General features: G+C 32.8%; 1 protein-coding gene and 1 pseudogene across 1 annotated transcript in view; one reads left to right on the top strand and one right to left on the bottom strand.

Moving 5' to 3' along the window:
- Nucleotides 1-23923, bottom strand: part of ATRNL1 (attractin like 1) — a 1270304-nt gene that overhangs the window by 1230338 nt on the left and 16043 nt on the right. The window lies entirely within an intron of this gene.
- On the top strand, nucleotides 17211-18110 carry LOC127551610 (ubiquitin-conjugating enzyme E2 D3-like; annotated as a pseudogene).

Below are 23923 nucleotides of genomic sequence, written 5' to 3'. Positions count from 1 at the left end.
CGCAAAGAAAAACACAGATTAGGCATAAATTCAACTGAAAGAAATGAGTAAGAGTTTATGTTTTTATACAAATTAAAATGAGAATGATAAGGGACAATTGGAAATTAAAAATGAATCTATGGAAGAAAGACTAGGAGAGAGAAATAAATAATAATCTGGCACAAGAGGTACAAAATCTTATTCAAACAATGAACTTCCTAAAAATTAGAATGAGTTAAATAAAAGCCAATGTCTTTGTGAGACAACAAAAAATATTAAAATAAAATCAAAAAAATTATAAAAACAGACAGAAAAGTGTGGAGTCTTACAGCAAAAACTATGTATCTGGAAAAGAGATGAAAGAGGGGGAAAAAATTAAGAATCATTGGATTACTTGAACAACCACCAAACACCCTCCCCCCCAAAAAAAAAAATCCTAGCCATCATATTTCAAGAAATCTTAAAGAAAAGAAAAATCTCTTACAACATGGGAGAAAGTAAAAACAGAAAAAAAATTATATCAACTCCTAAAAGAAATCTCAAGAAAAACCTTCAAGGAATATTATAGTCAAATTCGAGAGTTTCTGAGTTAAAGAAGAATTAATATAAGCAACCAGATGGGGGGAAAAAAGAACTCAAGCATTAAGGAACAACAGTCAAAATTACACATGATTTAGTGGCTACCACTATGAGGAAGCAGAAATATTGAAATACAATATTCCAGAAGAAAAATTATATAGGCTTATATCAAAGAACAATTTGTCCAGCAAAATAAAAAAGACTTCTAAACATTCCTAATGAAAAGACCAGAACTTTGTTGAAACTTTACATGTGCCTTCTCAATGGGAGGGGCAGGCTAGGGAGGGTGGAAGGGAGAGAATCTGGAACTCAAAGTTTTAAAAACAAATGTTAAAAATTTGTTTTACATGTAACTAAGGGGAAAACATAAAATATCAAATAAATGGGGAAAAAGACTCTCCAGTTATGGAATGGCCTTCTTCCTCACATGTGACCTGTATTAGGGATAAAGGTTTTAAAAAATAAGATTGTGAACAAGATATTGAATTCCTTGAGGAAAAAAATAAATGAGTTGGCAGCTGGTAAATGACAGTTACAAAGCTCTAAATTAGGTGATGATTGATAAATAAAGGTGACAAAGAGAGGATCTAGAAATTTCATTAAGGAGTAAACAATCTGCCTCAATGTGAAAAATAAACATGAGTCTGAAGAGAATAGCCACATCTTTTAGAAAAGTCATGTTTCATTTTCAGATGAAGAAATTGAAACTATTACCACTCACATGAAAGAGTGTTCCAAATCACTATTGATCAGAGAAATGCAAATTAAGACAACTCTGAGATATCACTACACACCTGTCAGATTGGCTAAGATGACAGGAAAAAATAATGATAAATGTTGGAGGGGATGCGGGAAAACGGGGACACTAATGCATTGTTGGTGGAGTTGTGAACGAATCCAGCCATTCTGGAGAGCAATCTGGAATTATGCCCAAAAAGTTATCAAACTGTGTATGCCCTTTGATCCAGCAGTGTTTCTATTGGGCTTATACCCCAAAGAGATACTAAAAAAGGGAAAAGGACCTGTATGTGCCAAAATGTTTGTAGCAGCCCTATTTGTAGTGGCTAGAAACTAGAAAATGAATGGATGCCCATCAATTAGAGAATGGCTGGGTAAATTGTGGTATATGAATGTTATGGAATATTATTGCTCTGTAAGGAATGACCAGCAGGATGAATACAGAGAGGCTTGGAGAGACCTACATGGACTGATGCTAAGTGAGATGAGCAGAACCAGGAGATCTTTATACACTTCGACAATGATATTGTATGAGGATGTATTCTGATGGAAGTGGATTTCTATGACAAAGAGACTTAACTGAGTTTCAATGGATAAATGATGGACAGAAGCAGCTACACCCAAAGAAGGAATACTGGGAAATGAATGTGAACTATTTGCATTTTTGATTTTCTTCCCGAGTTATTTTTACCTTCTGAATCCAATTCTCCCTGTGCAGTGGGAGAACTGTTCGGTTCTGCAAATATGTATTGTATCTAGGATATACTGCAACATATTTAACATATGTAGGACTGCTTGCCATCTTGGGGGGGGGTGGAAGGAGGGAGGGGAAAAAACGAAACATAAGCGATTGCAAGGGATAATGTGGTATAAAAATTATCCTGGCATGGATTCTGTCAATACAAAGTTATTATTAAATAAAATAAAATTAAAAAAAAAAAAAGAAAAGTCATGTTTCTATCATTTCAAAAACAGGGGAAGTATATGAAAGTAAGAAGTATCAAGAGAAGAAAAGTTATGGAATAGAGATAGGCAGTGAGGAATGAGGGTAGAGAAGGTGGATTTGGAAGACATAGTAGGACAGTAGAAGGACAAAGAGAAGGAAAGGGGCTCAGGAGGAATGAAGTGAATATTGATGAGGAAATAAAGAATGAAAGAATAGGTTTTCTCCTAAACAGCTGGTAACTATGAATGCCAGGAATTAGGAAAGAAGGCAAGAGTTTGTTAAAGGATAAAGTACATCTATCATTTGACTGGATTTTTTACTTTCAGTAGTTTTACAATAATAGTAGACAGTGTCAATTTGTTCTCTCTTAACAAGAAAGAAGGGTATTGAACTCAGTGAATATACTGGTGGTAAGTACCCAAGAACTTAGATGAGCACATAGTAGAAGCTCATTTGTGTTATAACTAGGTCAAAGAGGATAATGAATGTAAAGAAAAACTTTTGAACATGGAGTTGGAGTATACATAAAGCTACCACATAGACATCTATACTCCTTTGGTCAAAGTTTCGGTGACAAAAGTTCTATGCCTAGATGTTTGATCATTATGGAGACCCGAAATATCCTTGGTTTTCTCATATGGGTTCAATAAAGCAAGTAGTCCTTCCACATGAAGCAAGAAGCTCAGGCTTTCAAATTTAATTCTTAAGTCTTACGTTATAAGGAAATGCTTAGATTCTATATAGTAAGGCTTTCAATTCTTTTAAGACAGGAGTGGGAAACCTTTTTTTTTTTTTCTGCCAAGGGCTATTTGGATATTTATACCATTATTCCAGGGCCATATAAAATTATCAACTTGAGTTCTTTAAATTTCAAGAAGTGAAAGGTTGTCACCTGTGGTTGTCTTAGCAGGGCCAGACTTAAAGAAAAGAGATTACACATTCTCTCTCCTAAAACTCATTAGTAGACAAGATAGATGTAGTTATTAAATTATTGGTATTAATGGAGATCTCTACATACTTGGAAGCTCAGTAATATCATAAGACTGAAGTCTTACTGCAGTAATTCAAGACAGAATAGCAGTAGACTCTAAAGGGGTAGGGATGTAGGGATCTTTCAAACCCAGGATCTAAGAAAGGATAGCCTCCCTGGTGGAGTAGTGGCAACTCCATTGCAAGAGAGTTACCAGTTTGGCTATAACAAAAAACTGCAACTTTTATGCATTGACCCAGAGAAAAATAGCAGGAGATACAAGGAAAGCCTATTGCAAAGGGAAGAACTCTTAACAGTGCCAGATAGGGGTCAAAGCAGGAGCATTCACTTTCACTTGTAAATTAATTGTAATTATTTTGTTTATTAGCAAGGAAATGGTGGATTCTATGAGAGGCTATGTGCTTCAGTAATACAACTATTATATGTCAAGGCATTCAAATCAAAAAAAAAGATTGTTATTGATGTTTATGCTATATGAGGCAGTGATAATAAATTATAATTATAGAAAACTTTGTGTATTGGGCATCAAGTATCTCCTGTGACCTCATTCCAAAATAGCCTAAAGTACATTCAGCAGGTTGTGATTAAAATAATAAAATATAAAATTTGAGCTTATAATTTTTCAAGGCTTTTTTTTTATTTATGCTATATGAGATAACTATGGGTGATGGGGAGAGTAGTAAGGCATTACTAACAATGAAATAACAACCAAATTTCCACATATGTAACCTATTTCTGCAAGGTAAGAGCTTCATGGAACCAAAGTTCTTTGGCTATGCACTCAATCATTAATTTTTACCATTCAAGTTGGACTTAAAATTTACCACAGCTCACATTTTCACCTATCAGGCTATACCTAAAACATATCACCTTGGGATCAAAATGCTGCAATTAACAGTTCTCAGCACATACTCCCTATAATCATTGATATATAACTCTTATTCTCTATTATAATACTTCATACCTATGACACATTTGCCACAAATATTGCCTCTCTTCCCATACTGCAAGCTCACAGCATTTAGATCAATCTCCAAAACATATAAACCAACATTCTAGGTATTTCCTAAATACATTCCTTCCTCCCCAGACTAAATTGCATTATCTTATTCCTACTTGACTACAATTAATATTTCTGGGGATAGAACATTATTCTTCTGTTTTTTCCTCAGTGCCCCAAGCTCCTGATACAAATGTCTTTATGTCAATATAGTATTCCAAAATAGTAGATTTCCCACCTGTAAAGTAGGAATCACATGTTTCATTTCATCTACAGTGAGATTTACTATAAGGAGACTGGCAGATATTTCTACAATAGAGGTCAAGAAATGGATAAATGCTTTATAAAGAGTGACAACAATATATATTTTTAAAAACTGGTGTGTGTACACGTTCTCTAAAAGTCTTTTTATTTATTTATTTATTCTGGAATAAATTACTCCAAAGAGGTCATTAAGAAGAAGAAAGTCCCCATATACACCAAAATATTTCTATAAAAAGTATTTTTGTGATAATAAAAACTTGAAAAGTCATTGCCAAATTGACTGAATGGCTAAACAAACTGTAGTACAAGGATGTATTAGAATGTTAATGTATGATAAGAAACAACAAATATGATGAATACAAAGAAACACAAAAATACTTACATGAAGGAATGAAGAATGAGGTAAGCAGAGCCCAAATATATATATATATATATATATATATATATACACAATGACTACAACAACATAAATGAAAAGAACCACTACATAACAACTGAAAATAAACAATACAGAATCACAAAGAATAAGCATAGTCCAAAGTAAAGTAAGACACTGTAACCCACTCTTTTACAGAGCTGAAAAATCCATGATTATAGAATATTGCATATATTTTCTAACTTTTTGATATATTGACAATTTTTTCTGATTTTTTCCTCTTTTTTTTCCTTAAAAATATTCTTTCTTATATGGAACAGCTCTCTGGTAGATGAGAAAGAAATTTAGGCAAACAAAAAAAATACAAAATAAAGGAAAGATTGGAAGGAGAGCTCCTTGCTGTTCTCAATGAACTTATCTTGCCTAGAAAACTAATGATAGTGAATAATAACTAATGTAATAATAACTAGCATTTATATGGCACTTACATGTCACTGTGTTAGGACATGCTTTACAAATATTATCTCATTTGATCCTCACAACTATCATAAGAGATAGGTGCTATTATTATTATTATTATTTCCATTTTTACAAATGAGAAAACTGAGGTAAATAGAAGTTAAGAGATATGCTAAAAGTCAGTCTAATAAGTATCTAAGGATGATTTGGAACTCGGCTTTTCCCAACTCTAGGCCAGCATTCCCTAGCCACTGTTTCACCTAATTACATCCATATGCAAGAGTATTTGAAAGCAGTCCAATAAAGTTGCTAAATGAGATTGTACATGAGAATCCTAAACTTCTGTTAGTAGAAATATTGGTGAGTGGAAGAGATAAATTAATAAAACTGTATTTATTAAGTATTTATTATGTGCAAAACACTATAATAAATGTTTGGGATGCAAGGAGAAAATTAAGATAGTCTCTTCTCTATATCTTTTTTATGATGTCTTTGGGATATAGATCTAGTAGTGGTTTTACTAGAACAAAATGTATGTACAATTTTATAATTCTTTAGATATAGTTTCAACTTGCTCTACAGAATGGATGGATCAGTTCACAACTCTCCAATATTTTATTATTATCTTTTTCTGTCATATTAGCCAATCTGAGAGGTATGAAGTAGTACCTCAGATTGTTTTAATTTGTATTTCCCTAATCAATAGCAATTTAGAGCTGTTTTGTATACCTATAGATAGCTTTAGTTTCTTCATCTGACAATCACCTATCATATCATTTGACCATTTTTCAACTAGGAAATGGCTTGTATTCTTATAAATTTGACTCAATTCTCTATGCATTTTAGAAATGAGGCCTTTATCAGAAACACTGGCACTTAAAATTGTCTCCCAGCTTTCTGCTTTCCTTATAATCTTTGTTGCATTGGCTTTGTTCATGTAAAACTTTTTTATTTAATGTAATCAAAATTATTCATTTTGCTTTTTATAATGTTTTATGTCTTTTGTTTGGTCATAAATTCCTCCCTTCCTTCTCCAAAAATCTGATAGGTAAACTACTCCTTGCTCTCCTAGTTTGCTTATAGTATCAGTCTTCATGTCTAATTTTGATCTTATCTTGGTGTATAGTATAAAATGTACTCTATGCCTAGTTTCTGCCATACTGTTTTTCAGTTTTCCTAACAATTTTTGATAAATAATGAGTTTTTATTCAAGAAGCTGGAGTCTTTGAGTTTATCAAATAGTAGATTATTATGGTCATTGATACTATGTCTTGTGTACCTAACCTATTCCATTGATCCATCACTCTATTTCTTAGCCAGTACCAAACAGTTTTGATGGTTGCCACTTTATAATATAATTTTAAATCTATCACGCCTAGGCCACCTTTTTTTCTTCCAGATAAATTTTCTTATTAATATGAATTATTCTTAATGAAGCCACACTGACCCTTGGAAATAACTACTTCCTTTGTTAGATGTTTGTTAACTATAACTAATAATCAGTTCTATTAATTTTCCAATCAAGATTACTGACCTATTGCTTTCAAAATCTGTTCTTGTCCCTTTTTTTGAAAAATAGGGCATTTGCTTTTCTCCAATCCTGAGGTATATTCCAAGTCTTCTATTCTCTAATATTTTGCAACTAAAACTTTAGGTAATTCAGCAATCACAGCTACCAATTCACTTGTTATACAGAGATGTAGTTCATTTGGGTCAGGTGAAACAAATTTATCAAGGTCAATTATCCATTCTCTTATGCTTTATTTATTTATCTTGGACATCAGTTCTCTTTTAACCATGTTTTCCTATGATTTTGAGTGCTAAAGTCATCCTCCTTAGACAAGAAAACAGAAACTAAGTAACTAATACTTAAGCATCTTTGCCCTCTCTCTGTTGTCAAAAATCTCTAGCCTGTTGATTCCAGCAGTAGTTTTCTTCCTTCTTCTAGCCCCCTCTAGTCCTATCACATAGGTTTATTTTTAATTTGTGAAATATAACAAGCTGTTCCATAATAAAGCATAATAAAAAAAATGATTTCACATGAAACTTGCTATTCCTTTTAAGTATATAATAAAGTTATCATTGTACATTTTTTTTCTTCCTTTCTCCCCTTATCCATTGTCAATTCTAAAGATCACTACAATTAAAAACATAGGGAGAGGTATATGTGAATGTCTGCCTTTCTGTGTCTGTGTATGCATATGTAAAATTATTTTATACATACATTTATTTATCAGTTCTTTCTCTGGATGCAGATAGCATTTAAATAATTTGATAATCTTAACTTTATCTTCCAGTCCCAGCTCATTCAGATACTCTTTTTAGGACTGTTCATATTTTTCCTGAAACTGGCCTTTAATTCAATCCTTTCTATGTAAATGTTTGCAATTACTCACTAAGTTCTCTTTGCATCTTTGACAACTCCAATTTTTCTCTTTCATTGGAATTATTTCCTTTGTGTCTCAAAAACTTCTAATAGTTTCCTCAATCCCATGCTAATTTTCCCTATAGAATTTTCATCCATGGGATGTGCCTCAGCATTTGAATATACTCCCATCATATCATAAATTTCAGACTATATCAGACTTTTTTTCTCATCACAAACTGTAAGAGGGAGTGATCAATTCTACTCAGTTTCGAAAATTTTGATTCTAGCAATTCTATGCTATTCTATGAATTCTATTCATTACAATCAAATCCAATCCATAATTTGCCCCCATTGGTTTTTCCTTTTGAAGGACATGATTATTATTAAAGTAAATCAAGAAGATAATTAATATTCTGCTATTGTCATAGAGATCTCTGGTGGATTCTGGATAATGGAAGTCTACTATCAAAGTACTTTCCCAGTGATATTCTACTATAAGTCAAAAAATGAGATGATCTTAGAAAATTACAACTGAAGGTAACTCAAAAAGCAAAGAAAATATATGAGTAGAGTGTAACATAACAATAAATATTACTTGTAAACAAAAAATGTTAAAAGACAATCAAAAATATAGATGATAAAAAGAATTCAGCGGTTACTTATTAAGAATGCCTGATAACAGATGGATAATTTAAGTACTACAACTAATATTCACAAAAATGATAGAACGAAAGAAGGCTTCTAGCATATTGGATAGATCCCCTATAGAAGTGTTATATAAAAACTCCAGATTAAAAGGAATAATGGAGAGCATCAAAGAGCTCACAATCTTCAAAGTAGGCTTTTTAAATCATTTTTTTTAAATTATAAGTCTTTTACTTATACTGATTGTTTACAGCACTCATAAATTATACATATATTTTCTATTTATAGCAAACCATATAAATGAATATCTGCTTCCTGATGTGCTCCTCATGTATTCCAGTATCAATTCCACTCCACAGGCATTCCTAGCCTCCCTCCACTTGCATGTTTTTCTTTTCTCTAGTTTCTCTCAACTCCACAATTGAATTCAACATTTACTAAGCATTGACCACTAGAATGCGCTAGCACAAAACAACTCCATAGTTTTTTAGTTCTAGCAGAAGACAGAGAGAATAGGGAAAGGAATAAGGTGAATAAATCAAAGGAGGGAATGAAAGGCTAAGTAAAACCACGAAGAAAAGATTGAAAATTGATGGCAAGAATAACAAAGAAATGAATGAAATAATCTGAATGCCATAAACTTAAAAGCTAAGGAGATGGGAAAATGCACCTTTCTCCTTCTTTAAAGAGGTGAAAGGTTTTAAGTGTAGAATATTGTATATACTATCTGACTTGGTTAATATACATAGTTTTGAGGGATTTTTTTCTCTTTGATCCTTGTTACAATAGTTTATTTGATAAAGTGAAGGGAAGGCACATATTCAGAAATAAAGTTAACCTAAAAATTAAAGATTACTTTAAGAATTTAATTTTTAAAGTTTTGATGTTGATTTTAATTTTCCCATAACCAATAAATTGGCTCTCTGAAGGCAAATGTAAAAGATGAGTTAAAAAATGTTTTAAGCAATGGCAGCTTTCTTAGAAGAAGTGTATTAAAAAACCAATAAAAATGCTAAGAAAAATTCATTAGAACTTCTGATAAGCTTATTTTAATTACATTATTATAATTATATATCATATTAAATTATTTTAATGATATAATTTTTAAGGGAAAATTCATGTTCTAGTAATTATTTTAATCTAAAATAGTATAGGTTTTTCCCCTGAGGCAATTGTGGTTAAGTGACTTCCTCAGGGTCACACATCAAGGAAGTGTTAAGTGTCTGAGGCCAAATTTGAACTCAGGTTTTCCTGATTTCAGGGTTCTGCTGCCTAGCTTCCCCTAGTTTAGGTCTTTTAACAGCAATCCATTTAGATAGTTTATTTTTGTAGATTTAGGATTAAATGTAGCTCTTTGACCAACATTCGGGTCAAAGCTCTATAGCTTTTTTTACATCATCAATAATATGGTAGAGAATCCAACAAATGAAAATAAAATGTGAACTAAATATTTTTCAATGAAGGCATACTATTATAAAACAATCAACAACTTTCTCTTCAATGGATACATTTAGATAGAAGGCATTAAAACAAACATTCTTGGATCAAGAATAGCTATCAAGTAACCAGAAGTATCCTCTAGGCAAAATTTTCCTCAAAGATGCCTTAAAAATCTTGCCATAGCATCCTAATGAAGATACTGGAATACTTCCATTGCCAGAGTAATATGTGCGCATTTATGTATGTATGTATACACACACGTGCTAGAAATATGTATAAAGATAATTTTTTCAGAATATATTGTATTTTTTTAATTCAAAAGAAATCTTATTTTAGGGGAATGTTAAGTCCAAGCTAGCTCCCTGGAGGCCTCAGGATGAGCCAGAGTCAGGATAAGATAAAGCCCTTGGTCTTTTGGGGGAGAAGTAAAAGAAGCAGGCAAACTGCCAGGAGTTTTGCCAAAGATCTCTTCTCAGTTCTGGAGTCCAGAATCTTTACCTTTCTCCTCTTCTTCCTGCCCTCAAGCCTGTCTCACCCCACCCTCTAATCCTTGCCTACAATTATCTTAACATCAAACATTGAGTAAGCACCAAACAGCAAGAAGAGCCATTTATCCAAAACATATGCTAATAGTCATTTTCTCACATCGAGGTAATTAGCCTCATGTGCTCCATTGTCTGATTCAAGTACACCTTTTCATAGTTTCAGCCCTTTACAGGGGAACAGAGTATATTCACAAACAACTTAAATTTGTAATGTTAATGATTAATGTATTATTGATGATGTGAAAACGCTGTAGAGCTTTGACCCCAATGTTGGTCAAAGAACTACATTTAATCCTAAATTTACAAAAATAAACTATCTAAATGCACTGCTGTTAAAAGACCTATACTAGGGGAAGATAAATTGTATTGCTTTACTCAAAGCAATAATATTAATACTAAACTGTAAAATAAAACTGGCACAAGAAGTCTGAGACAGAACTACTTTCACCTGGGAAGTAGAGTTCAAATTTAAAAGAGGAGAAAGATTAGGGAAAGAAATGAAAATGATACAAGAGAATTATGAAAAAAGAGTCCATTCAAAAATTGATTAAAATGTAGAATTGACAAAATGGAAAAGATGAGTTAAAAAATGTTTTAAGCAATGGCAGCTTTCTTAGAAGAAGTGTATTAAAAAACCAATAAAAATGCTAAGAAAAATTCATTAGAACTTCTGATAAGCTTATTTTAATTACATTATTATAATTATATATCATATTAAATTATTTTAATGATATAATTTTTAAGGGAAAATTCATGTTCTAGTAATTATTTTAATCTAAAATAGTATAGGTTTTTCCCCTGAGGCAATTGTGGTTAAGTGACTTCCTCAGGGTCACACATCAAGGAAGTGTTAAGTGTCTGAGGCCAAATTTGAACTCAGGTTTTCCTGATTTCAGGGTTCTGCTGCCTAGCTTCCCCTAGTATAGGTCTTTTAACAGCAATCCATTTAGATAGTTTATTTTTGTAGATTTAGGATTAAATGTAGCTCTTTGACCAACATTCAGGTCAAAGCTCTATAGCTTTTTTTACTGTTGGAATCCTTACTAACTGCTAACTAATTAGAATTGATCTAATCTTACAAGAAGATGTTTTGGGCAGAACCTGAAACAAGGTACTAAGTAGAACTAATTAATACAAGGCTTGTGTTCACACCTTTACTCATTGGAGTTCAATGAGTTCATACCTCCCTTGAAGCTCTTTGAGCCAGAGAGCACTATGGGAGAAAACCCATAATCCCTCTCTCTGGAAGGAGCATAAATAGGCCAATGGGCCAGTCGAAGAAGTTCTTGAGAGTGAAGAAGCTACAAGTCGGGATTTCAGCAGAATTACGCCAGAAGCCCTCTCTTCAAGGCAAGACAGATTCATCTTGGTGCTGGCTCTGGAGGCTGAAGAAAGCAGAGGCAGAAGCAAAGGACAAAGCAGCAAGAGCTCTTGGAACCAAGCAGAGAGATAGGCCTCTAAGCTAACTGGGCTATATTGGAGATAATAAAAGATCTGAACTTTTATCACCTGGCTGCGTTTTGAGAAGAAAAAGATCACACAGGGACCGATTCAGATCCATCTGAACTAGATCACAACATTTTACATCATCAATAATATGGTAGAGAATCCAACAAATGAAAATAAAATGTGAACTAAATATTTTTCAATGAAGGCATACTATTATAAAACAATCAACAACTTTCTCTTCAATGGATACATTTAGATAGAAGGCATTAAAACAAACATTCTTGGATCAAGAATAGCTATCAAGTAACCAGAAGTATCCTCTAGGCAAAATTTTCCTCAAAGATGCCTTAAAAATCTTGCCATAGCATCCTAATGAAGATACTGGAATACTTCCATTGCCAGAGTAATGTGTGCGCATTTATGTATGTATGTATACACACACGTGCTAGAAATATGTATAAAGATAATTTTTTCAGAATATATTGTATTTTTTTAATTCAAAAGAAATCTTATTTTAGGGGAATGTTAAGTCCAAGCTAGCTCCCTGGAGGCCTCAGGATGAGCCAGAGTCAGGATAAGATAAAGCCCTTGGTCTTTTGGGGGAGAAGTAAAAGAAGCAGGCAAACTGCCAGGAGTTTTGCCAAAGATCTCTTCTCAGTTCTGGAGTCCAGAATCTTTACCTTTCTCCTCTTCTTCCTGCCCTCAAGCCTGTCTCACCCCACCCTCTAATCCTTGCCTACAATTATCTTAACATCAAACATTGAGTAAGCACCAAACAGCAAGAAGAGCCATTTATCCAAAACATATGCTAATAGTCATTTTCTCACATCGAGGTAATTAGCCTCATGTGCTCCATTGTCTGATTCAAGTACACCTTTTCATAGTTTCAGCCCTTTACAGGGGAACAGAGTATATTCACAAACAACTTAAATTTGTAATGTTAATGATTAATGTATTATTGATGATGTGAAAACGCTGTAGAGCTTTGACCCCAATGTTGGTCAAAGAACTACATTTAATCCTAAATTTACAAAAATAAACTATCTAAATGCACTGCTGTTAAAAGACCTATACTAGGGGAAGATAAATTGTATTGCTTTACTCAAAGCAATAATATTAATACTAAACTGTAAAATAAAACTGGCACAAGAAGTCTGAGACAGAACTACTTTCACCTGGGAAGTAGAGTTCAAATTTAAAAGAGGAGAAAGATTAGGGAAAGAAATGAAAATGATACAAGAGAATTATGAAAAAAGAGTCCATTCAAAAATTGATTAAAATGTAGAATTGACAAAATGGAAAAGGAGATGCAAAAATCCACTGAACAAAACTTAAAAAGTACAACTGGCCAAATGGAGAAGAAAGTATAAAACCTAATTGAGCAAAATAATATCTTTAGAGTTCAAATTGGCAAATGGAAGCTAATGATTATGAAACATCAGGAATCCATGAAATAAACGCAAAAGAATGAAAAAACAGAAAATACCTCATGGGAAAAAAACTGCCTAAAAAAATAGATGCAGGAGAAACAATGTCAGATCCACTGGAATACTTGAAAGCCTTAATCAAAAAGAGAACATAGCAGCAGCTTTCAAAAGAAATTATCAAGGCAAACAGCCTTGATATCCTGGAGTCAGAGGGCAAAATATGCATTGAAAAAATCCCCTGATCACCTCAGGAAAGAGATACCAAAATAAAACTCTGAGAAACATAATAGCTAAGTTTTAAAAACTATCTGGTCAAGGAAAAAATACAAGTTGCCAAAAAGAAATAATTTAAATATTGTAGAGCAACAATCAGGATCACACCGAGCTCAGAAGCAACAATATTAAATGATCAGAAATCATGCATCATGATATTCCAGAAGGCAAAGAAGTTAGGACTACAACCCCAGATCACCTATGCAGCAAAATTAAACATAATACTTCAAGAGGGAAAATGGTCATTCAATGAATTAAGATTTCAAGCTTTCATATGGGGAAGACACAAGAGAAACATAAATAGGTGAAAAGGGAAAAGAAAATTCAAGGGTTTCAATACAATTAAACTGTTTACATCCCAACACAGGAAAATGATATTTATGTACTACTAACAGATAACATAATAACATCACTAAATACAAGGGATATATATATAGATAGATAGAGGAAATGGGTATAAGGTGAATTTGAGGAAATGACATAAAAAAACTAAGCAATGAAAAAGAGGAGTACATTGGGTGCAGAAGGAAGGGAGAGGTAGAATGGTACAAATTATTTCACATGAAAAGGCACAAAAGATTTAGCCCAGTGGAGGAAAGGAGATGAGGGTGGGTTATAAGCATCACTCTAAATTTATTCACGCCTGTATTGGCTTGCTATTAGTTGAATATAGAAATGTACTTTATCTGACAGGTAAGTAGGAGAGGAAGAGATTAAGTAAAAAGGAAGGGGGAACTAAAAGAAGAGAGGACAGATTAAGTGCTGGTTGAAACGAAACTGAGGAAGGAAAGAGTGAAAAGAGAACAAACAGGAGGAAAAATAGGATGAATGGAAATATCCAGGTAGTAATCATAACTGTGAATATGAACGGGATGAACTCTCCCATAAAATGAAAGTGGATAGCAGAGTGATTTAAAAAACAGAATTGTACAGTGTGTGGTTTATGAGAAACACACTTGAAGCAGAGACATACACAGAGTAAAGGTAAGGGGCAAGAGCAGAATCTGTTATGCTTCAGCTTAAGTCAAAAAAAAAAAGAAAAGAAAAGAAAAAAAGAAAAAAAAGAGCAGAGGTAGCCATCCTGATTTCATATTTAAAAAAGCAAAAACAGGCCTAATTAAATAATTAAGGAAGGAAACTACATCTTGCCAAAAGGCACTACAGACAAAGAAGCAATATCAATACAAAACATTTATGTATCAAGTAGTTTAGCGGCCAAATTTTTAAAGAAGAAAGAAGTTAAGTGAATTATAAGAAATATTAGTGGGAGGGCTTAACTGTCCCCTCTCATAACTCAATAAATCCAGCCAAAAAATAAATAAGAAACTAAAAAGATAAACAGAATATTAAATATGACCTAAATATATCAGACCTTTGGAGAAAACTTAATGGAAACAAAAGAAATGTACTTTTTCTCAACTGCACATGACACTTACACATGTAACAGAGCATAAAATTTTCAAAATCAAATGTAAAAATGCAGAAATATTAAATGTATTTTCAGATCACAAGATAATAAAAATTGCATTCAAAAAGGAGCAGTGGATAGATTAAAATTTTTTAAATAGCTTTTTATTTACAAGTTATACGTATGGGTAATTTTACAGCATTGACAATTGCCAAACCTTTTGTTCCAATTTTTCCCCTCCTTTCCCGATCCCCTCCCCTAGATGGCAGGATGACCAATAGATGTTAAATATTAGATTAAAAATTAATTGGAAACTAAATGATTCTTTTAAAAAGGGTCATTAGAAACAATCATTGATTTCATTAAAGAGAATGACAACAATCTTACAACATACACAAATTTCAGGGATGCAATCAAAGCAGTTCTTACAGGTTAATTTATTTCTCTAAATTCTTATGTCTACAAAACGGTGAAAGAACAAATCAATGGATGAGGAATGCAACTAATTTTTTTAAGACGAATTAAATACTTCCAACTGAGTATCAAATTAGAAATCCTGAAAATCAAAGGTGAGATTAATGAGATCTAAAGGAAAAAACCTCCTGAGCTAATAAATAAATCAAAGAGTTAGTTTTATGGGGGGAAAAACAATAAGAAAAAGAAGCCACTGGTTAATTTGATTTTTTTTAAAAAGGAGGAAAAAAAGCAAACATCCAGTAACAAAAATGAAAAAGGGTGAAGTCACCACCAATAAACAAGAAATTAAAGCAATCATTAGGATAATTTTGTCCAGTTATATGCTAGTAAATATGACAATCTGAGTGAAATTGTTCAATATTTATGAAAATATAAATTAATTAGACTAAGATCAGGAAACACAAATCTTTAATAACCTGATCTTACAAAAAGAAATTGAACAAGCCATTAATAAACTCCCTAGAAAAAAATTCCTCGGGTTCAGATGGGTTCACAAATGAATTCAAATAAACATTTAAAAAACAATTAATAGTACTATATAAAATATTTGGAAAAAATAGGAGAAGAGGCCCTACCAAACTTCTTTTATGATACAAATATAGTGCTGATAACTAAAATTAGTAAGAGCTTAAGTACAGAAAGAAAATTATAGACCAATTTCCTTTAATGAATATTGAAACAAAAAAATTGAACAAAATATTAGCAAGGAGATTATAGCAATATATCATAAGGATTATATATTATCCCACCAAGTGGGATCTATATCAGGAATGCAAGATTGGCTCAATATTAAGAAAACCATCAACATAATTGGCCATGTCAATTAGAAAACCAACAGGAATCATATGATTATTTCAATAAATGCTAGAAAAGTTTTTGGCAAAAAACAGCACCCATTTCTATTAAAAACCACTAGAGAACCTAGAAACAAAGTGAGTTTTCCTTAAAATGATAAGCAGTATGTAATCTAAAACCATCAAGTAAGCATTATCTATAATGAGAATGAGCTAGAAACCTTCCCGATAAGATCAGAAGTGAAGCAAGGATGCCTATTCTCACTACTTTTATTCAATATTGTACTAGAAATGTTAGCTTCAGCAATAAAAGAAAAAGAAATGGAAGGCATTCGAATAGGCCATGAGAGAAAAAACTATCACTCTTTGCAGATGATATGATAATATACTTAGAGAATTCTAGAACATCAACCAAAAAAAGACTTGAAATAATAACAACTTTAATAAAGTTTCTTAAACAGTGGTTAGTGACTTAATATGGGGTCTCATAATTGAATGTCGGGGTCATGATATTATGATTTATTAACAAGAAATGTTTGATTTCTATACCTATTTTATGTCCCTCTATACCCAGAGTCACATGAAAATTTCTCAGGCAAAAAAGAGGTCATAAGTGAAAAGAGTTTAAGAAAGATGCCATAAACTTAAGCAAAGTTGCAGGATGTAAGATAAAACCACATAAATCATCAGTTTTTCTTTATATGATCAACAAAGCCCAACAGCAAAAGATAGAAAGAGAAATTCTATTTAAAATAAATATAAACAGCTCTGTCATACATGTAAGCTCCTTGGGGCCAGGAAGATACAGCTGCCAGCTTGAGAAAGGCCTAATATTCTCTATGTCAGCACCCTTGTGTTGGGTAGAGCCAGTATAAGAAAATCCCATCCCACAACCATCCCTCTTCTCAAATAATCAGTTTTTGCCCAAATAGTTCTGCCCAAAAAGAGAGTGCAGGAGTCAAGCAGAAAGAAGCTCATACCATGGCCTGAAACAGATTAATAAGGAATTTAGTGATTTGGTCCTTGATCTTCCAGCACCATGTTCTGCAGGTCTAGTTGGGGATGATATGTTTCACTGGCAAAAACACAATTATGGCACCTAAGAACAGTCCAGGTCAAAATGGTATATTCTTCTTGACAATTTATTTCCCTACAGACTACTTCTTTGCAACATTTAAGATTGAATTTATCACAAGAATTTATCATCCAAATATAGACAATAATGGCAGCATCTGTATCAATATTGTAAGATCATAGTCATCTCCTGCTTTAACTATTTCTAAAGTTGTTTTATCCATTTGTTCACTGCTTTGTGATCTAAACCCATATGATCCTTTAGTGTCAAAGACTGCATGGATCTATAAAACAGAGACAAGTCCAGTAGAATATCTCAAGAATGGACTCAGAAGTATGCAAATAAAATCTGCATTATAGATGGAATAAACTTTGTTACTCTTCCATTTTAATTTTCAGATTCATCCATAGCTGCTCCCCTATCAATCCTCATGTTTTTTAATTTTATTTTTTATTTACCTCTCTCCATTTATGCACATACTTTACTGAGAAGACTTAAGTTCTTCCAGTTTTGGAAAATAATTGCTTTTAAAAACTGTAAAGTAATTGCAAGAGAATAACTGCCCAAGATTCAGAATATTTTTAAAAATGGAACATGTATATTTTGTGCCCAATATCTTCACTCTAACTTTGTTATGAAAGAAAGTTATGAAAGGAAAGTTCTATTCCTCACTGCTCCAAAAGATGCTGACAATACCTTCTGAGGGGGAGGGAGATAGATATACAATTGTCATATAAAAAGAATCCACCCTACTGTAGAGGCATCATTTTTGTTTAAGCCTTCCACTGTTAGATATTTGAGGCTTCATGATATACTTTTTATACTCATAACTGATGTAGTTGAAGATTGGTACTGAATTTATAGCATCAGCAGAACAGAAAACATGTGTGATATATTCTATGCATATCAATAAAGGAATGAACTGTTCTTGTTTTACAGAAAATGGAAATTGGAAATCAAACATCCCTTGTATTTCAAAATAGATTTTTGAACTTTTTGTAATTTTCATTTAAATTTTGTTAGGAGGCTTGGAGCTGTTAGTTAATCTACCAATACACTGTTTAACATAGCCCTGAATAAATTATGCAAGGTGTCAATGGTTGAGTGATTAACTACATGGTCTACTAGTAATTAATTTATTTTATTCAATAAAATCATATAAACCAAAAAATATAAAATAAGTCTAAACAAAATAAAATACTTTGAAGTGCACCTGTCAATATAAACCCAGGAACTATATGGATACAATTACAAAACAGTTTTCACACATAAAAACAAAGTTAAACAAGGGGGAAGATACCAATTACTCATAAGTAGATCAAGACTATATAATAAAAATGAAAATTCTGCCTAAACTAATATACTTATTCAGGGTCAAATGAAACTCTCAAAGAACTACTTGATAGAGCTAGAAAAAATAACAATAAAATTCATCTAGAAGAACAGTCAAGAATATCAAGGGAATTAATTGAGGGGGAAAGAATACAAAGGAAGGCACCTTATCCATAGCAGATTTAAAACTATATTATAAAAACAGTAATTATCAAAAATATTTGGTATTGGCTAAGAAACAAAGTGATGGATCAGTGGAATATAGACTTGGTACACAAAACACAGTAGACAATGACAAAAGTAACCTAGTGTTTGATAAATCCAAAGATCCCAGTTTTGGAGATAAGAATTCACTATCTGGAAAAACTATTAGGAAAACTGGAAAACAGTAGGCCACAAACTAGATATAGTGGCAACATCTCACATCGTATACCAACATAAGGTCAAAATATATGATTTGGACATGAAAAGTGATACAATAAGCAAATCAGAAGAACAAGGAATAGTCTACTTGTCAGACCCATGGGAAAGGGGAAAATTCATGCATAAACAAGGGAAAAGATTATTACAAAATGCAAAATAGATAACTTTGATTATATTAAATTAAAAAGCTTTTGTACAAACAAAAACATTGCAACCAAGATCAAAAGGAAAGCAGAAAGCTGGTAAACCATCTTTACAGCAAGTATCTTTGATAAAGGCTTCATTCCTCAAAAATATAGACAACTGAGTCAAATTCATAAACATATAAGCCATTTTCCAACTTCTGAATTGTCAAAGGATATGAACAGGCAATTTCAGATAATGAAATCAAAGTTATCTATAGGTATATAAGAAGTATTCTAAATAGTTTTTGGTTAGAGAAATCCAAATCAAAACAACTCTTAAGATATCATCTCATATCTATCAGAGTGGGCCATAATGACAAAAAAGGAAAGTGTTAAATGTTAGAGAGGATGTGGGAAAATTGAGACACTAAAGCACTGTTAGTGGAGAACTAATGAATTGATCTAATCATTCTAGAGAGCAATTTAGAACTACGTCCCAAAAGAGCATACTGTGCACAACTTTTGACTCAGCAATATCACTACTAGATCTATATTCCAAAGAGATCATAAAAGAGGGAAAAGGACCCACATGTGCAAGAAAATTTGTAGCAGTCCTTTTCATGGTGGCAAAAGAATGAAAACTGAAGGGATATCTATCAATTGGAGAATGGCTAAACAAATTGTGATTTATGAATATAATGGAGTATTATTGTGCAAAAAGAAATGATGATTAGGCAAATTCCCCAAAACCTGAAAAGACTTATATGAACTAAGGCAAAGTGAAATGAGCAGAACCAGGAAAATGCTACATACAGTATAAGCAATACTGTGTGATAAGCAACTGTGATTGACCCTGCTTCGCTCAGCAATACAATGATCTAAGACTAGTACAAAAGATTCATGAAAGAATGTTACATAACCAGATACAGAACTGATAGACCTGGAATGTAGATCAAAAAATATTTTTTCACTTACTTGAATCATTTGTAAGGGTGTTTTTCTTTTGATTTGTTCTTTCACAACTCTGACTAATATGGAAATATGTTTTATATAATATCACATGTATAAACTATATCTCTGGAAGAGGGAAGAGATGGGAAAAACTGGAATTCAAAATCTTGTGAAAATGAATGCTGAATTGTTAATAGAGTTATGAAATAATCCAACCATTCTGCAAAGCAATATGGAACTATGCCCAACAAGCTATAAAATTATGCAAACCTTTCAAATCAGTAGTACCACTACTGGGTCTATATCCCAAAGAGTTAATTAAAGAGGGGAAAGAACCCACATATGCCAAAATGTTTATAGCAATCCTTTTTGTAGTGATAAGGAACTGGAAACTGAGTGAATGTCCATGAGTTGGGGAATGGCTGGATAAGTTAAGGTGTATGAATGTGATGTAATATTATTGTTCTATAAGAAAAGATCAGCAGCATAACTTCAGAAAGACCTGGAGAAACTTACATGAACTGATGCTACTGGGTAGAACCGAGAGAATCTTATACCTAGCAACAACAAGACTATGAGATGATCAATTGTGGTGGACTTGGCTCTTTTCAAAAATGAGGTGATTCAGGCCAATTTCAATAGATTTGTGATAGAGAGAGCCATCTGCATGCAAAGAAAGAACTATGGAAACTGAATGTGAATCAAACCATTTTCATCTTTTTTGTTGTTGTTAGCTTGCTTTTTTTTTCTTTCTCATTTTTTTTTCTTTTTGAGCTGATTTTTCTTGTGCAGCATGAAAATTCTTGTGCAGCAAATAAAAGATTTGCATATGTTTAACCTATATTGGATTATTTAGTATCTGAAGAGGATGGGAGAAAGGGAGGGAGAAAATTTTGGATCTCAAGGTTTTGCAAAGATGAATGTTAAAAATCATCTTTGCATGTATTTTGAAAATAAAAAAACTATTATTTTTTTTACAAAGATTGCTTTCCTTAGGCCATTTTCCTCTATTCACCCTTTAGCTATAAGAATATCTCAAAATATGGTATGTTGAATACCCTGTGGGCCAAATAGGTCAGACATCTAAACTTGGATGAATTTCAGAGAATTTTACTTTGAAAGATCCAGATGGTGATTTAGTAGGTTAAGCCAACCACCCTTAGCGTCAATTGTTGACATTTTTGTTGGATGATAGCAACATAAATCACTCACATTTATGTACATTATGAATGAATATTTATAAACATTTCATTATTAAATTAACAAACAATACATGCAAAAAAAGTTTTAATATAAATATTTAGGTCAATTTTGAGGCCGACAATAACTTTATTGATGACATAATACAGAAAAATCGGTCTCAAAACATTTTTGTTGATAACCTTTTTAAAAATGATTAGTAAAAGTTTTCTACCTAACTATAATATGGAATATCTTGATTATTTGGAACCATCACATAAATGAATCATTATAGGACAAGGTGGTATAGGGAATGGAGTGCTAGGTCTAAAGTCAGGAAGATCTGAGCTTAAATCCAATCTCACACCCTCACTAAATTTGTGACTCTGGGTAAGTCACTTCATGGTTTTCTGCCTTAGTTTTCCCGACAATAAAAAGGCAATAATAATACTTAATAGGCAGTACCTATTCCCAGGATTGTTGCAAAAATCAAATTATATAAACCGCTTAACCTGGCACAGAATAGGAATTTGATAAATGAAAGGTAATATAATTCCAGAATACATAGGAGATCTACAAATTAAGATGTATCCAAGAATCTTCTCCCACAAAAAAAAAAAGGAAAAACCCTCCTCAATATATTTGTTTTCTTTTTATTTGACTGTCCTTTCTTCCATAAAATAGGGGGGATGAAGGAGATGGAGAGGTAAAGATAATTAATTGATAAAGTAGTTGAAATTTGTGTTTTCTATGGTGTGGGGAAATCCCCAGTATTTGCAAATCTCTTTCAATTCTGGGAGATTGGAAACTTATTTTCTTAAAAAATAGTTCAAAGCACCAAATGGTTCAGCAACCTGTGTGTCAAGGGACTTGAACACTATGGTCTTCCTGGCTCCCAAACACCAAGGAAATTGAAAGATATTGACAAACAGATATTGTACTAATATTCTATAAGAATTCTATAAGAATATTAGAAAAATAATTCTTCCTAACTAGGAATTTTTGTTTTAAAGAAATTTAAAAGTATTTAAAAGTTTTTATACTGTCATACTTTAATATACTACTCATAATAGGAAGTGATCCTGACTTCTCAAAGGCTATAACAGCATAATGCAAGTTTTCTGACACATGCAGCAAACTTGCTACCTTTGGATGTAAATTTGGTACAATCAGATCAATACTGAAAGTGAGCTAAGTTTTGAGCCTATTCTCCCAAAGACTTATATAAGGGATAGGATGTCCCAGAGATGTTGGGGCAATAGCTATGTATTTGTTCTTATTTTATTTTACTATATCTTTGACATAAATATTTCTTTGTAAAAGAAAATTAAGTGGTTAAATTGAACTGGGTACTAGTAAGAGATCCTTAACAAATAGGAGAACAGAACCAGTGGGGCTTCTACTGAGAGAGAGATTCTGAGAAAGCTTACTGGAAGGTTTACCTTGCCTGGCCCTTTGGGACTAAAGCATCCACATTATACACTACTCTGAATTCCAGGTAAAACTGCATAGTTTCCCAGAACTAGTCATAGCATCATCTCATGGAGTAATAATTTGCTCAGTTTTCTTGTCTTGGAGAAAATGGAACCTCATGAGGCCCAGAGAAGTTAGGTGACTTGCCAAAAATCACAGAGATAGCTTGCGGCAGAGCTGGCATCCTAACCCACCAGTTCCATTTCCTTTTCACAATTCCAATTCCCATTTCAGTGACTTTATATATAGTTTGTTCCTATAACTGTAATTCACTCCTCTCAGCCTTCCAGCTTCTTTCAAAGCTCCATTCAGATGCTTCCTCTTACAAGAACACTTTCCTGACTTGCTTTTTCGTTCCCACTCAGATATATCCCACTGGACTTCATCATTATGCCCCAGAAAATTCATCATCCTGCAAGAACACTTCACACTAGCACTCATACCTCATAAGTACTCCCTTGCCCTGGGATCCCTCCCAATAACTGCAGAATAGAGATGGAAAGCTCCCAGAATCCATGTTTGATGAAGGTGCCCAAGCTAGCCAACTTTTCCTTTTCCACTCAGCTGCACTCCTCTAGATTTTGTAATCATGTCTCATGCTGGCCACCACTCTTCATTTCTTCTCAACTTCCTTTTGTGTGTTGTTTTCTCCCATTAGATTGTAAACTCCTTGACAGTAGAGACTGTCTTTTTCATTTTTTGAAAAATCTCAGCATATAGTAGGTTCTTAATAAATGTTTACCAACTGATATAAAATTATCTTATAATTACTTATTCACATACATATTGTCTTCTCTGGTAAAACATAAACCCCTTCAGAGCAAGGAGTTTCATTTTCCCTTTGTATTCTTTACATCATCATCATCATACATTATAATTTTAAAGCTCACAAAGCATTTTATGTATTTTTAAAAAGTTAGATATTTCATTGTCCAAAGAACATCAGAAAGCCATAATTTTTTTTTGTTCCTTATACACAAAGCAACAGCAGGAATTCATGGAAAGTCCGTAGAGAAGAGAGGTCTTACCTACTTTACTTAGCTTAATTCTAGCTCTACTTTATATGTGTGCCAAACATGGGAGCATCTTGAGAATTTTAAACCCTAAGTCAAATAATAGTCCAGAAAAAAGGACTATGATTTATCCCCAGACAACAGACAATTTAAAAAATAGATAATCTCAGCCCAGACAATCTGGCTGGCTTTTG

Source organism: Antechinus flavipes, chromosome 2, assembly GCF_016432865.1.
Source record: "Antechinus flavipes isolate AdamAnt ecotype Samford, QLD, Australia chromosome 2, AdamAnt_v2, whole genome shotgun sequence".
NCBI classification, from domain to species: Eukaryota; Metazoa; Chordata; class Mammalia; order Dasyuromorphia; family Dasyuridae; genus Antechinus; species Antechinus flavipes.
This window is presented reverse-complemented; position numbering and strand designations above follow the sequence as displayed.